The sequence below is a fragment of the Symphodus melops genome (assembly GCF_947650265.1).
Source record: "Symphodus melops genome assembly, chromosome: 4".
Taxonomy (NCBI): Eukaryota; Metazoa; Chordata; class Actinopteri; order Labriformes; family Labridae; genus Symphodus; species Symphodus melops.
In genome coordinates, this window is record NC_136694.1 from 6,388,088 (window position 1) to 6,405,118 (window position 17,031).

Consider the following 17,031-nt stretch of genomic DNA (forward strand, 5'->3'; position numbering starts at 1 on the left):
AAGCAGCTCTTCCCGAAATGTCATCCCATCAAAAAATCTTACAAACACAGCCAGTTGCTCCATATCGGTTCTGCCACAGGACGAATCTACTGCTAGTGATATGTTTTCTGCTTTCTTCAGATCGGTGAGTAGAATGCAAAAACACTCCTCTGCTAAAACGTCTACTCTTCTGGTTGCCATGTTTGCCGACAGTGGCACTTGCTTTAACAGCTCCACAACAGCTTTCTTCTGTTTCTCATCATGACTTAAAACTTCACCTGCCATATCAACTGCACACGTTTTAATCAACTCGGCATCAGCAAAGGGCTTCTTAGCTTTAGTAAGGGTCCATGAAACCTGCAGTGATGCAGCTGTGGCGCTCTCTTGTGCGGATGTTGATTTATTTATAGTAGAAACGGACTGCTTGTACGACGTTAGCATGCTTGCTATTTTCAGTTTACGCTGATCTGATTTTGTTGGGTAGTTGGCATTGAAGCTAACTGCATGCATAGTGTTGAAGTGCCGCTTTAGATTCTCGACTTTACTCACAGCAACAGTTTGCGTGCATATTAAACATGTTGGTTTTGCATTGGCATAGTCCGGTAAAATAAAACAAAATTCCTGTGTCCAGTTAGCTTTAAACTGACGGTTCTCCTGGTCAACCTTCCGCTTCTTAACAGAGGCCATGTTGTTCTTGGTCCATTATTTATCGTCTCTTGCTGGTAATATTTCGCTTTGCTAAAGCGTTCGGCTAGCTGGTGATGACTGAGAGAAGGGGATTAAGCGTGTGCGCGCATACGTGTACGCATGCGCAGAAGGGCAGTAATACGGGTCAAGTGTACGGTGAGGGATGAGGTCAAAATACAAACAAACACTATATTTCAACTAATGTCAGGTTATTACATTGTGTCACTGGGTCCGCACGGGCCGGACACTGAGCCCTCGCGGGCCGGATTTGGCCCGGGGGCCGCTAATTGGGGATGGCTGCCCTAGCCCTATCCACTACCCCTCCGTTTGCGCGTCCACGCGGAGGGTCCGCCATATTAAGTCCGTCTCAAACCACTTAGCGGGGAGTGGTAGTGGGCCATAAAACCCTCCGCCAGCGAGTCTGCACCGATGCCCACTTGATGATCACGTGTAACGCCTATTGCGGCCGGTTGTCACGGCAGGAGTGACCTATACAAAAGTAAGTTCTGTGTGTAAGTGTTTGAACAAACCAAAACACTGCTCCAACTAAGATGGACATTTAATATCATCATACAGACGTTAACAACTTCACCTGTTTATTGTTTTAAAGGATCAAATAGAAGCCTCCTCTTCTTTTCTTCCTTCTGTTGACGTGTTTATTTCATTGTTTCATATTTAAAGGGATGTTGCAAAAACTAGAGAATATTAAATTATGTTGCAGACAACTTCTCACTGGTATTTATTTATCATTGTTTTACTTTCGACTTCTTTGTAAAACTTAATTTAACAACAAAAAAATAAATGTCTTATAGCTGTGATGTTCATTTATAGTCTCCTTGTCTGTGCTTTCATTGAAGACAACCTGTTCTTTGATATTATAATAAATTAACTTAACATTAAATTATAAATTACAATAAAGAATGTGGTCTCCATCTGATCGTTTTGCTATAATTCTACGCAAATGTAAATTTACTAGAGAAAAATAATCTACATTAAAACTTTTACAGAATGTATTACGTACATTAATAATAAGCCGTTCCCCCAGGATGCCGCTGAGAAACCATGGTAACACACTTCCTGTTTCCACCTGAGAGAGTGAAGTTTGTCCCAATGCCTGCTGCTGCATTTCTACCCTACACCTGGATGGAGGGGACTTCATTCAGCTGCGAGTGTGACTTCTGACGGAGTGCACTCCGTCACGGAGGGGGAGGGTGTAGGGGTTGGTTTGAAAAAGGCCCAGAGACTATATACTGAAAGGGGGTGGAGACAACAAGACACAGGTGAGACACATCAGGTAATCAGCAGAGTGGGAAACACTGGGGGAAGGGCGTGCAGGAACAAACCTGAAATTAGAGTGATCAAAGTAAAATACTAACACAAGACATGAAGCATGAGGGAAACAGAAATCAAACGTAACACTTAACTCAGGGATGTGTGTGTTAATGACCGTCCTCTCTGGGCCAACATGGAACTAGCTTCTACATCTGTCGCATTATGGTCAGTGGTTTGCTCACAGTTGCCTCTACCAACCAAGCGTGTCGCACAGAACTCTATTGTCTCTGAGACCTTAAAAATTTGGATTCAATTTAGAAAACTACACGCTCTACACGCCCCATCGAAACTAGCCCCAGTTTTTTGAAACCTTTTATTTTCTCCCTCTTGCTCTGACCTAGCATTTGAGTCCTGGTCAAATAAAGGTCTCCAACTCCTTGATGACCTCTATATCGATGGTACCTTCCCTTCGTTTGCGGACTTGTCGAAAAAATTCACACTCCCTCAATCTCACTTATTCCGTTTCTTTCAGATCCGTCATTTTGTGCAAAATCAATTTCCTCACTTTCCCAATAGCCCCCCTGAATCCCTGATGGACTCCCTTCTCTTGCTAAAGACTACACAAAAATCCCTGACTTCAGTCCTATACAATTCAATTTTCAGCATAAATCTGATCTCTCTGAATTCCCTGAGGGCTGTCTGGGATCAAGACCTCCATACAACTTTATCTGACGAACAATGGGGCTACATCCTTAATCTTGTACACACGTCCTCAATCTGCTCAAGGCATAAACTTCTACAATGCAAGATCTTGCACAGGAGTCACTTCACTAATGCAAGGCTAGCTAAGATCTATCCAGACAGAGCTGACTCCTGCAATAGATGTAAACTTGCACCAGCTGATCATATGCACATGTTTTGGTCTTGTTCCAGACTGTCTGAATTTTGGCGTGCAATCTTTGGTACATTGGGGAAGGTCCTTGGTCGCACAGTGAACTTTGAGCCGCTTGTCGCCCTTTTTGGAATACCTCCTTCGTTTGGTTGGTCCAAAACCTCACAACACGTTGTTGCTTTTGCTACCTTGCTGGCGAGGAGCCTCATTTTACTCAAATGGACGCACTCTTCCCCACCGACACACAACAGATGGATCCAAGAGGTTTTGCATTGTGTTAGACTCGAGAAGATTAGATTTTCCCTCAACGGCTCTCTGCTGGCCTTTCAAAAAACCTGGCATCCTTTTATACTTCATATAGATACCTTGCACATTGAGGCTGAAAAACAATGAACTTCTGAGCTTGTTTAGTTAACCCCCCCCCCCCTTCTCCTTTCTTTCCCTCTCTCCGTTTTTAGTATTGTATTGCACTATTCCACTTGTTTATATTTTCAGTCCTCTGTCTGTCTTGTCCTCCTTGTCGTTGTGATGTGATGTGAATGGATGTGAGTGAATGGGTTGTTTCCAGGGAAGGGGTACAGCCCTTTGATGCACTTTGGTTTGTTATTTTATGATTATGCTCCAATGTTAATGTTGATTTACTTGTGGGATTGTATTGTTACGCATCTGGAGTATTTTTGTGTATCCTTTGCCCATCCCAAAGAAAAGAATCAATAAAAATATTTGACAAAAAAAAAAAGAAAATGTGCATGAATGATGATAAGCTGTGTCCTCACGGGCACGGATGCTCAGTAGCGCACTCGGGCCATTGTTGTGCACCGTCAGCTGGCCAGCGCTGTGTGAGATGTGTGGATATATAAGCCCTTGAAAGAGATATCGAATAAGGCAGTACAAGCAGTGGTAAGGTCCCTCTACCATCTATTTTTCTGTCATTCAAAACATGTTGACAGGTGTGGAGGGAACAAAAGCGACCTTTACCCTTCTTTTATTGAGCCTACGTCTCCTCCTAACTACAACAACTGCAGCCTGTTATGCGTAACGCTGGGCTCCTAGATTAGCACGTTCCTTTCAAAGGTGTTACATTCAGACACTGTCTTAATCACCGCCGTTTTTGCCAGGCTTGGTAAATCTCAATGCGTGTCCTAACTTAACTTCATTGCATTTTCTCCTCCCAGTAAAGAGTGAACCTAAAACGTTTAGCCAATTTTTGGCTTATTACATGAAAGGAATCTTTAAGCAACTTGGTTCATCTTTTGGAGAGATTGTTACAGGATTTTAATTAATTTAACCAAACCTCTAGCTCTGGGTTGTTGTCCATCAACTATTGAGGAAAGCATCTGCAAATGTTTACATGTTTACATATAGTATAACATTGCATAGCTACACATATTGAGACAATGTTAATTAGCTGGCTGCCAGCTTAATTTTTCTGCCCTTTATTATCACACTGGGTTGGCTCAACCTGATCATTCATTGGACTTGGCCTGATACTCCTCACTTTTTGTCCTCTCTGTTTCTAAGGACCTCTGTTTCTTCTCACTGCTGACACATTTTCAGCCTGAACCGTTCTTGTCGTTTTGGAACTTTATGATTTAATTTAGGAGGCATCTTTCCAGGTTAAAGTCTTTATACTGCCTGTACTGTATGAGCAGCATAGCTCAGGTTGTACTCTCCCTGTGTGCAGTGCCAATAATACAGAGAATAAGAAGTTTATGTACTGTGAGACAGCATGGTTCTTGGCCAAAACACACAATCCCCATTGCTTTCATAAGATCTTTCTTCAGGGCATTGGTGAAGTAAATATGGTCATTTTCAAGGCTCAATATTGCCTAACCCTAAAACTTTAATAACAACCAAAGTAAAATGTGATCAATGTAAACATTTTATTCACTGTATTTATTAATTACAGTTTAGCAGAGACCTCTTCCATGTTCAGTGTAGAATACATCTTAATGACATTTTAAAAGAAATGCAAAAGAAAGAAAACGTCTTTGTTGAAACATTTATTTATGTAAAAGACAGAGCTGATACAGTGCTGCAGCAAACCCAGATGCTGTGACACAGAGAGCCACAAGTTATTTGGCGCCTCAGCTGTCACATTATGCTGAGGTGTGCTGTGTGAAAGAAGATATCAGGGACATACAGACTTTGGAGGAATCACAGCACCAGTGTCAGAATTATTGTGACAGCAGCCCTTGTAACATTAAGCAGGAAGTAGTTACCTCACAATGTACTTACCATAAGTTCATGAATTTAGTTGGAAAAAAAATAGATCTATTGTACAGCGTGTTACAGTGTAACTATTCACTTATGGGCTTAAATTTGATCGAATGGTTTAATTCGTCATAAGAGCTATGGTCGAATAGTTGTTTTTCTAGAACATTGTACTTGTATTTTCAATTGTGTAAAATGTCTAAATTAAAGAAAAAACATATGATAAAAGATGGAAGATTTGTGTTTTGAGGGACAGTTGAAGCTACAGCAACAAACAAAAAAAGGTTTACTTTGATCCAACAAGGTGATAATTTAACAATAATATATTACATTTGTTGACCAAATTACAAAGAAGAGTCAGTGTGCATAAATTGAAACAACCAACCAAGGTAACGCTGCAAAAAAAAATAAAAAATAGGCCATGCAGTTTAAGCACCAACATTAGCTTAATTTATCACATTGCACATGCCTGTATAGTGACTTCTGCTGCATTCATTTTTCATGAAAACACTTTATACCCATCATACTCAATTTTAATTAACTGGCAAAGAAAAAAAATAATTCATCAGGTGAAGGATAAGGTGTCAAATTTGAAGTGATGGTCCAATGTGTCTTCTCAGCAGGAAAACAACACATTTCAAGAAGTGCAATACAGGGGATAGATTAAATTAACATCCATGTTTTGTTTTTTTACAAAGCCTTTAATAGGATTCAGCATCTTAATTATGACCCTTGAAAAAAAAAATATTGCATTAGGCCCATTTGTAAACTGAAGTATGAAGAAAATCTGCAATTCCCTTAAGAAAAAAACCCCTCTTTATCTCAAAGCAAACAGTTCAGTCATTGCTTAAGGCAATGCTGTTTTATCAATTTAAATGCCATCTGTGCAAACAAAGTTGCTGCACATTTGTTTGTTTAAATGTATTTTTTGTTTGTTCAATTGAAAGACAGCCATTATGTGGCCTGCGTATGCTTGATAGGTGCAAAAGATGTTAATTTTGTGGTGCCCCAAAACATCATAGTGAGCAGGCGTCTTTGTTTTAGCTATTGGTCAAAGGTTATCGATATGAATGTTGTCAGAGAAACTACATAAAAACGAGCACTTTTGTTTCAGAGAGCTTTGGCTGTTATGCAGGAAAAAAGTGCATGTGGAGATTAAAATGAACAAACACAGGTTAAAAATAACAATACTAGGAGAAGGGGAAATTAATAAACATGAACACACACACTTGCATAAATGGGATTTAGCAGACTTGGTGCCGGGACTGGAACTGGCGACCCTTGAATTCCCAGCCCTAGTCCCTCCAGACTGAGCTACTGCCGCCCAGGCTTCTATTGGCTGTCATCCAACAATGATTTGTTTATTCAAAGACACCTATATTGAAATCTACGCTAAAGTATTTCATCACTAACCTCACCAGAAGCCTCCAAAAGTTTGCCATATTTATAGGCTTACACTTGGCTTATATACTTAGCAGCACAGTAGTATTTAGACCAAAGCAAACCCTGAAACCTTTTCACTGATTCCATGGAAAAAAAGGTCACCTGAATGTTGTTACCTTGATAAACACAGTTTCTTAAAAGAAAATAAAACACTCAAACTTCTCCTTAACGGCTGAAATGGGGAAAAATAGGGGGGGGTTTTCCAGTGGTCAGCGGGCCTGTGATGTGAGGCATTGAGGTCTGCTGTTGTAGGTGCTCTATTATCCAATCCATCTTTATTTATTAGGCACTTTAAAACAACCACAGCGGACCAAAGGGTTGTACAGAAGAATAAATATACTACATACAGAATTTAAAAAAAAAACTACATTTGAAATTCAAAATAAACTAAAAGGCACAAAACACTTCATTACTATTACTATTATTTATTTATTTTTTTCCATTTTTTATCATATTCTGGCCTGTGGAGTAATAATAGATGGTAAGGGTCAAATGCAGGGTTAAAGGCAAAAAAATATACTTTACCATGATTTGCTTGCAGAAAAGTGACTACGTTCAGCAAATATTCACCTTTTCGAATTTTTATGTAGCAATCTTGGGAGATCAGGGAAAGTGTGGTTTGCAGAATGTGGTTAATGATTTAGTTGAAAAATGTGATACCTGTTTAGTCCTAACACATTTATGAGATTTACTTTTGAAGGCAATATGAAAAAATAATAAAGTAGGTGATTTTGGCACTTCAACTCCTCAAAGACTTTTAAAGACTGTGCAGAGTGCATAAAAAGATTGAAAAAAAGACATTTATTGTATTGGGATGAAATGAAATACTTATGGCAATAAACTGCTGTTGATGCACTTTTGATTGTAAAATGTCTTCAATAAAAGAGGAGGATAAAGTGATTTTAAATCAACCATAAAATTGCAGATGGTTATCAAGTCTTAGCCAGTAAATATGTTAATTTGACTATCATCATTATCACCTCTCCCTGCCTGACCAATGGCATACATCATTACCTTAGCAATGAGATGGAACTTAATGTGTTTTGGGGGACTGTGTTATTTGAATTTCACAATAAGTCAGCTATTGTGGATTTTGGTTCACATGGCCTTTTAGCACAAGATAGTTCATACAAGATAGGTCAGTCAGACAACTCACGTTTGTCATGGTTTGAACGATTGCTGCAGCGGAACATAGTTTGTGTTTGTTGTGTAGGATCAAACCTCATCACTCCTTACAGAATTATTGTTACATGCAGAATTGAGAAGTGATGAGCTACTATCTCAAACCCCTAAGTGGAAGCCTGTAGGTTGATGCTGGCTTGGTAGCGCTGAATGAGCTGCACTAAGACAGTAATGGCAATGACAGAACATTGAGTAAGACTGGAAATATTGCAGATTAAATCTACGGCCAAATTGAGAGGCTACGTTGAAAGGTGATTGAGAGAATAATGTATTTCAAATAAGAAATCAGTCAAACTCGAATTGTCTGTCTGAACTAGATTATTACAATAAAGATGGTAAAATGTTTGTAAAATTTGTAAAATGGTATCTTCTAGTACCTCTAAAATTAAGGCAATATTCTTATTATCCTTCTTTATTTCAAGAACATTGTCCAGACAAAAATAGACACATCTGGCTCAAATTGATTTATAGACTCAGATCAAGTTAAGATATGTGAGCCAAATGAAAACAGTAGCAGCAGGATTCCGGTCAGTTAGACAATGAAATCAGATAATCTGCTCCAACATCAGATAAGTGTCACCTGTTAGCCCCTCCTCTCATGCAGAGAGGATCAATGTCAACAAGGTCATCATGTCTCAATAATCTCTCCTATTGCGCTGCTTTGTGATCCTTCCTTTGAAATTGTATTAAGTTTTTGGCTGTCATCTATAAAGCAATGTCAGACCCAATGTGGACTTAATACAGTGTCACTAAGAGCTGATGTGAATTCTGGGTAAATAGTGCCAATCACTCCATGTGTGGACAGACTATTTTACTACTGAAAATAATGAAAATGTATGAAAAGACTTCTTTTATTGCTTTGCCTGTAGTGAATAAAGTGAGTTGAATAAACACAGCTTCTGTCTGAGAGGTATTTGTATCAACTCAATTTCAAGGTGGGCATGCTTCTTTGTTTTGGAAGTTCAGTTCAACTCATCTAAAAATAAGTCTGACATCATTCCTTTACATACTTCTCAACTCAGAAGAACCCACTGTCAAAGGAAACGCTTCTTACTGTTGTGTTCTGTTCATGCATGGAACGAGACGACTTGCTCAGCAAAGACTGTTATGCAGTACTGACCAGTGACATAAAATAGTACAGTATTTACCAATTTACTGTGAGGTTTTAAGATGTAAGGTCCTCAATCAGTACTTGAAATATTATTATCTGACCTGATGGTCCTTGAAGGTCACTGTCCAGTTTTAGTCTTTATTCCATGAAAAGTTTATCATAATTTTCTGTCTCAATAAAAACCACAAGGTATTATTCATTGACAAATTTGCACCAAATCACGTTATACAGTTAAGACCAATCTTGAGAGTTTTGGGCAGAACAGAATGTCGAGGATTCGAGGCTGTTGTCATGAGGAATTTTGTATTTCATTTACATAGGATTTGAATTTAAGCAGTGAAATACCACTGACTGTGAACACTTTGTAATGTTTTTAAAACATATCCAAAGCTGTGAAACAGCTTTTAAATTAATAAGTTGTCTTTTTATAGGCATATATCAACCTGCTGTTTTCAATACTCAAGTTAAGACACACACAATACTGGCATAGAATTTATTAATTAAACTGAAGGTGCCCTATAACATAATAATAGACATCCCATTCTTTGTACATTCCTCATAGGCCAGTGCAGCATGAAATATCTAAAATCTCTTTAAAACCATGGCATATTGTCTGGAATTATAAATGAACCTCTGTGAATTTGAACAATTGCGTTTGTGCCCAACATTCATTGGCAATAACGGATGTGTCGAAAGGCACAATAAAAGAAAACCGTGACAGAAGAGATACTGTGCATTACGAATTTTTGGTGGAGAGCAGGGAAATTGGATTTGAATATCTATGCAAGAGATAAGCACCTGACTAGCATATTTATATCAGGTGGAGAAGGTGCCACCTACTGAGGATATTTTACTTTGAAAAAAGAGAGACCAGGATCGAAACTGCCTACAATCTCCCCTCCTGATAAGATTTTTTGTTCTTGATCCGCCCAAAAGGATTTCTGTAAAGGTAAACTCAATCAAAGGTAAAATAATGGATATCAAAACATAACCCATGTATAAAAGTGCATTCATGATAAAGAATATTACATTGTATGGTCTAGTTTTTTACTGAAACATTAATTATGTACGCTTTAAAAAACACACATTGTGTGGTCCTAAATTAATAAGTTTAGATTTGGATTTGCAGGTGCAAGTGTCACGACTCGGGCAGAAAACAGGGAGAAGGACCCAAATGCAGAAAAATGATTTATTTTAGCTAAATAAGGCAAAAAACACAAACAAAAACTTACTATTCAAAACAAGCACAAAACAAAGTAAATCCAGGGAGTAGAGAACACAGGGAAACATCCAACTTTTACAGTAGCATAGAAGAAAAGACAATGAACTGACAAGAGGGTAAGAAAACACAGAGACTAAATAGACAGGGGTAATCAGACACAGGTGAGACTAATGAGACAGGTGGGAAACAGAGAGCAAAGAACACAAGACCAGAACACTGAGGACAACTACAAAGTAAAACCTGAAAATACGAAAATACAACCTAAACCAGATGTTACAAAATAAAACAGGAAACACTAAAAACTAGGAACCTAAAAACACAAGTAAAACAGGAAATACACTTACAGGCAACATAGGAGGAAAGACTCAAGTAAACCATACTAGGAATCATTCAAACACAGAAGGGAAAGAATGAAAACTAAAACAAGATGAAATACAGAAACAAATCCAGATAACCATCATGACAGAAAGACTTTGTTATATTACCTGCAACGGCCCAACATAGATTATTATCATTAGCACAGCACTGAGAAATATTTATCAAACTTACTTTAAGAGGCAGAAACCTCGAGAAAAACCAGGCTCATGTTTGACGAAACTGTGTTGGCGTTGGATGTGGGATGGAGGGACATGCCGAAAGAAGGAGAAAGAAAAAAGATAAAAACAAAGCATCAATAACAACAAAAATGAAAAATGCTCCAGTGAATAAAGAAGAGCAATGTGAGCTTGTCGCAGAGACTGAATCACTGGTATCGACATCTTCAGCAGTAAAGGTTAAAGCAGATGGATCACAAGTGGTGGTGTGAAGACATGTTTCTGTTTTTCTGCTCCATAGTTAATTTAGGTACACAGTTTTCTTACTCAGACTCTGATATTTAGCTGACTGTAGACTGTTTAACACAGGATATGCTAAGATATCACATTGTTAAAACAAAATTGTACTGTCCCAAATTTAACATGGTACTTCTAAAACCTGCTGATGACGAAAGATATTACCTTCAAAAAAGCTTTAGCTTCAAGTTAGTGAGTTGATTTTTATTGTCTTCCTTAAGAGAAATTTGTTTTGGACACAAGAGACTATGACGTTCACATACAGTATAGCACATCACAAAAAAAAGAAGAAAAATAAACACGGCACAACACAAATGTCTGTTTACATACAGCATAACTTCATATCAACACAGAACACGCACACTCTTCATTTCTGCACATGCTCTTTCTTTTGCACATATACCTATACAATATCATTAATTCTATTGCACTGATTATCTTATTGCACTCCTGTTAATGTAAAGCACTTTCCTATACCATTGATTTTATTGCACTTTCCCTTTATGAATCTCTCTCTCTCACACACACTATCGTGCGCTATTTAATAATTTTATGGAGTGAGGTATGAAGGACAATTTATATCTACTTAACTTGCAGTTTGGTACTGGTAAAGGTATAGACCTTTTTCCTGAAGGCAACAACTCATATTCGCTGTAAAGAACATGATTTGGATCTCCAGCGATTTTGGGCCTTGCCTCCTCACAGTCTCTTCAAAGATCTCCTTGAGAAAGGATGAGGGGGGGGCTTACTTTGAGCACACTCAATGAGACATGAGAAGGGCATTTCAGGAGTTAAATATACAGAATACAAGGACACAGAAACCCAACCACCATTGATGTATTTGTAAAACAATGTGTCGTGTTTAATAATTTCATTTTAAAGTGATTACAATAGGCTGCTTAAATGGCTAAAACTACACAGAAGTTATTTTCACACATTGAAAATGGTAGCATTTTTATTGACCTGTAGCAAGGGTGAAGTAGGGCAATGGAACTTATTGATGATGTTTATTTGTAAATCAATTTTTGATCAATATAAATAGAACACCTTTATTGAAATTATGGAGTACAATGTACACCCAATTGGAAAAGCTTTACCTTTAAATGCATAAAACTCAGACGAGATGTGGTGGATGGGTTAGAACAAGTTTGAGTTCAGTGTAATGAGAAAACAGAAATTCGACGACTCATATAGTTACCAAAGAATGTCACTCAATCAGTTGTACATCCATTGTACATAGTTTTGATCTGCTGTGTCAGATTCACAATCTATGTTTATTGTTATGATGTGCATTTCCGCTCAATGCAGTTTCCTCCTATTTTGGTTCTGATTGTGGAGTTGAACATCTCCTCTTTTGGTGCACCGCCATCCTGCAGAGAACAATTCTGTCCACATACAAATGACGAGTGGAAGCGGACACTTTCCCATTTGATTGTTAAGTTAAGTCTTTTTAGATGTGATAGAAATGTCACAGAGCTTCCTCCCTGTTACAAGCTAGCAATACCAACTTGCCCGGTGAGAAGAGAAAACATAAACAGGATCTCCACATTTGTATGTGCCTGGGTGTAGCCACAGTCTAACTCCTGACTAAGCATAATAGGACTTTTAAAGTGATATATACAGACTTTAATTACAGATAAATAACAAATAAATATTTTTTAGATAAAATAAATGTGGAATTGTTGTTATGATAGAAAATGTGCTTGTAACATCCCTTGTAAATATTCTAGTGCAGTTATCAGCAACTCTCAGCTCAGACAAAGGTGCAGCCCTAGCACCAGATAACACAAGTCCATACCCGATTGCCTCAGGGAGAAGAAGACCCTTCTCATCAGCATGCTCAGGCCACTTCATCCAGAGTCATTACTCTTAAACCTTCAATATGTAATATGTTCACTGAATTAAATCAGAAAACAATCTCAATATTTCATTCGACATTAAGTAAATATGCTTTGTTAATAATCAGGCTAAATAAAGCAGCCAATATGTTGTCCTCGTCTGTTTCAATTCTGGTGTGAAATGCTTTGTTTTGGTTTTAAATCAGAATAGTTGTCATGAGTTGGTCTGTTTTAGTTTTGTTTTTAAGAGTTTTAATTTCTTAACTTGTTTTATTTCTCTACTGTTGTTTCCCTGTGTGTTAATGTTTCCTAGTTTGTTCTGTAGTGTTTCCGGTTTTATTTAGTAGTTGGTTATCAATTTGTTTCTCTGGGTGCGTTCGGACTGTCCTCCTCATCTCCTTTCAATCTCATTTTTTCCTTAAACCTGAAAGCATTTATGTGGCGGCCATGATAAAAGCGGTTTGAATTCTCTAAAAGTTAAGGAAAGTTAGTTTCAATGGTTCCTTTATAGCCTCCTTTAGCACAGGAAACACTGGACCATCCTTTAGCAAAGGAGAGGAAAAAGTGCCGCCGCACAATTCCTGAGACTAAATAGAAAGGGGGAATCAAAGATGGTTGAGATTAGCAAGACACAGGTGAGGACATTCAAGACAGGAGGGAAACACACAAAGGTAGGATTTAAGACACATTGAGGACAACTACAAAGTAAATCATGAAACACTGAAGTCATACAGAACATAACAAGACACACTAGAACATAGAGAAACACAAGGATAACTAATTGCTAAGTAAAACACAGACCAAACTCGGAAACATTAACACACAGGGAAACAACATTAGGGAAAATTAAAATTACAGTAAAAAGTTAAGGAATCAAAACTCTGAAATTCAAAACTAAAACAGACTAAATCAGGGGTGTCCAAAGTGCGGCCCGGGGGCCATTTGTGGCCCTTGAGTGGATTTTTTGTGGCCCTTGACTTCAAATCGAAGAATCAGAAGATTTTGGCCCCAGGCCTCATCAGATGGCACATTTCGTTCTTTTTTTTCTTTTTCATGTTAGCGAGGGAGACCTATAAAAGCCTGACTATTCTTTCCAAAAAATTAGAACACAACAGTTTCCCACTGCAATTAGTTATTGTGTATTTACATTATTTTTTGAAGAGGTCAAAATACAAAAAGTTCCTTCCAATATTTAAAGAAAACAAACAAACAAACCCTGTGGCCCGTGAGCCATTCTAACGCCACAATTTTGGCCCGCAAGAAAAAAAGTTTGGACACCACTGGACTAAATCATGACAGAAGTAGGCGGAGGGCTAGTGAACTGGTTCAGATATTACTAATTTTACCCAACCTAAAAAGGATCAGCATTTTTCTTTTTGAGCTCCATAACCAGAAATGTGGTAATACCAGGAAAAATACTGGAGATGGAGAGAAAACAGAAGGAATGTTGCGGAACGAATTGAAGATGGAAGTTTCTATGTCCTTGACATACAGTATCATTGACTGATATGATGGGGTGGGGGGAGACTGCTCTCTCCAATGTTTTAAAATTGGGCTGCAATACCTACTTTAAACACCAGAGTTACATTTTGGTCCTTTAATCTGCACAAAGACCTGGGTCCTCATATGTAAACAGTGTGCACCTATGGATGTGTGTACACACTGCATACAAGAGGTAATTCCTACGCAAAGAGTGGAATGAATCAACTTGGACTTTTATTTAGGACTGTGTGTAAACATGAGCACAGCGCTGACCATGCCTCGGTGCAGAATATTTGTGGAACATTAAAACTACAAGTGTCGCAGCAATCATGAACCAGTCTCAGTCTTTCTTTTTTTTTTCGTAAAAGCACAAAGACGTACACTTTTCTCAGTGTCACATCAATAATGCTTTGTTTGAAAAATAAAATAATAATAATGATACTGTTAGCATCAAAACCCATTTAAATCTATCAGCATTTCACCTCCAAAGATACCTGAGATTAAACTGCCAAAACCCTGAGCAGCTTACAACAATCGATAAAATAAATTAATATTTATTTTCGTACCTTTCCACGGAAAGTCTTATTTGTCCTTTAGCAGACCTTGTATACAGGGTTATAATCATTAAACCAAAATACTCTGAAACAGGATGCAAGGAGCAATTTGGACAGTAAAGAAATGTGTTCAGTGCCCTTAACAGCACTTCAATAAATAATACATGCAGCACTGAAATTGCATTGTTACAGAATATTGCCACAGGCAATTCTGGATAACCCTTTTCCCTGATGTATCAGTTCATACCTTAGTGCATAAACACAGCCTATGGTTCACATGAGATAGGAAATATACTGCGAAAGATTCAATCTTCATTTGACCTTTTTGACTTTAATTATTATAAGAAAAATAAGTGTGCACTTTTACTTATGCAATGGCTTTTGTTTTTATTCATGTGTATTCACCATATTACTAAGGGGTAACAATGTAACAATGAGTAATACTGAAAGAAAAACAAGGGAAAATAACAGAAACTGTTAGATTTCTTTCATAAGCCTAAAAACAGGGAGGTCAAGCATTTCTAAAGATCCAGAATAAAAAAAAATGGCTACTAAGAAGTCTGTTCCACGAGGGGATTGTTAAGGTCAAAAACATATCCAAAAGAAAAGTAGACATTAAACTAGCATTCCAAGACTTAAATTAGTTTCTGTGTCCCCCCACAGTATTTATTTTTTGTGTTATTTGTACGCAGACTGTGAGACTGGGTTGCAAAAAATGCTGTTCGTGCACACAGACCCTTCATGTTAATGTTGCACTGTTTCTGCTGTTTGAGTAAATGCATAATAATATTCAAACACTTAAAACTTTGTGAGCTAAAAATAATGAACTACTCCTAAGTTTCTAAAATACATACAATTCAGCTTTAATTTGAGATTTTATGAGAATGTTAAATGAATAATACAAAAAGTTTCACTTCTTGCTAGAAAAAAAATCAGGTGTCTCAACTTTTAGCTTGCCGATGCAGTAAAGAAAGAAGCATGAACACATTGCTGCAGATGAATGCAGAAGTGAGGTCAAACATGGAGCCACCTGGATCTGAAGAGGCCGATGCTTCACTTTCTGACCTGACAGTGTTTGGGCTGCATCCAGGGAGAAGCAGTGCAATCCGAAGTGTCTAATATAGGCCCATCTGCCGCCCTCCCCTGAGTCCCCAGCTACCTTTGCCCCGCCATGTGTTCCCACATATCCTACATTCCCAAATTGGTGGCAGCCAAGCCCATATTCAGCATCTGTCTGTTCTAAATACATCAGTCCAAGCTGACCGACTCAAAGCCCCTCCACAATTACTGAGAGGATAGTCATGCACTCCAGGCATCCCACACCTCTCCAGTAAATTATCACCTCCTCAGAAAGAAGGTGCTGTGGTGCCGAAGAATTTGGATCACACATCATGAAGTGCGCAGCCCTGGCAGTTGACATCGCTGTGTAATCATCATTACCCCCACGTCTATTTCTCAAGTAGGATCAGAAGGAAGTCAGAGCTCAAGTATTGCACAATAAATGCTATGTAAATGCTTCAGTGTTCAAGCGGCTCCTTTTCTGAAAAGGGGCAAGTGCCTTTTCTACTGAGCTCCAAAGATGTGGAGAAATTATGGTTATAAAGAAAGCGAGACGGTGACATTGGAAAGTTCATTTTTCAGATTACTTGTGAACATAAGCAGTGCATCTCAAAACAAATCAACTGTAATTAAAGGGCATTCACCGAGTGGCTTAAATGGTGTGCCTTGTCTGCCAGGAGATAAATATTTACCTCTGATGCCTTGCACAAACTAGACTCTGAACTACAGATGACAGTATGGCCTAAAGAGGTCATCTGGAAATATATATATATAAATATATATATTTAAAATGAAATCACAATCCTTCAGTCAAATTGTTTATATAAAGCCATACTGAGGAAGGGAAAGGAGACTTTATCCTGCTTTTTTTAACTACACTATTACACATTTAAGTGCAACTAGATGATTTATTTCAGTGGAATTATAAATTCATGTCGAAGTAACTCGTGTCCACAGAAGTTGGAACATTTGTATAATCAGAAGAGATATACCGTTAACTCGCAGGAAGCAGCACATGATCTAGTTCCACTAAAGTTCCACATTGCACATGGATATTCTGTATGCGAAAATTGGGGGTGGGTGCTATATTTCTCACTCTTTTTTTTTTTTTTTTTTTTTTTTGAAAAGCTGCTGCTCACAGCGAAAAAGTGTTGATGAATGAAGCTCTCATACAATGTGAGTTGCTGACAGCTCTGGAGACCTGGGGGACCAATTCATTTACAGCACAAGGGTGATATGTTGAGATCAGTCCCTCAGATGTCCCAG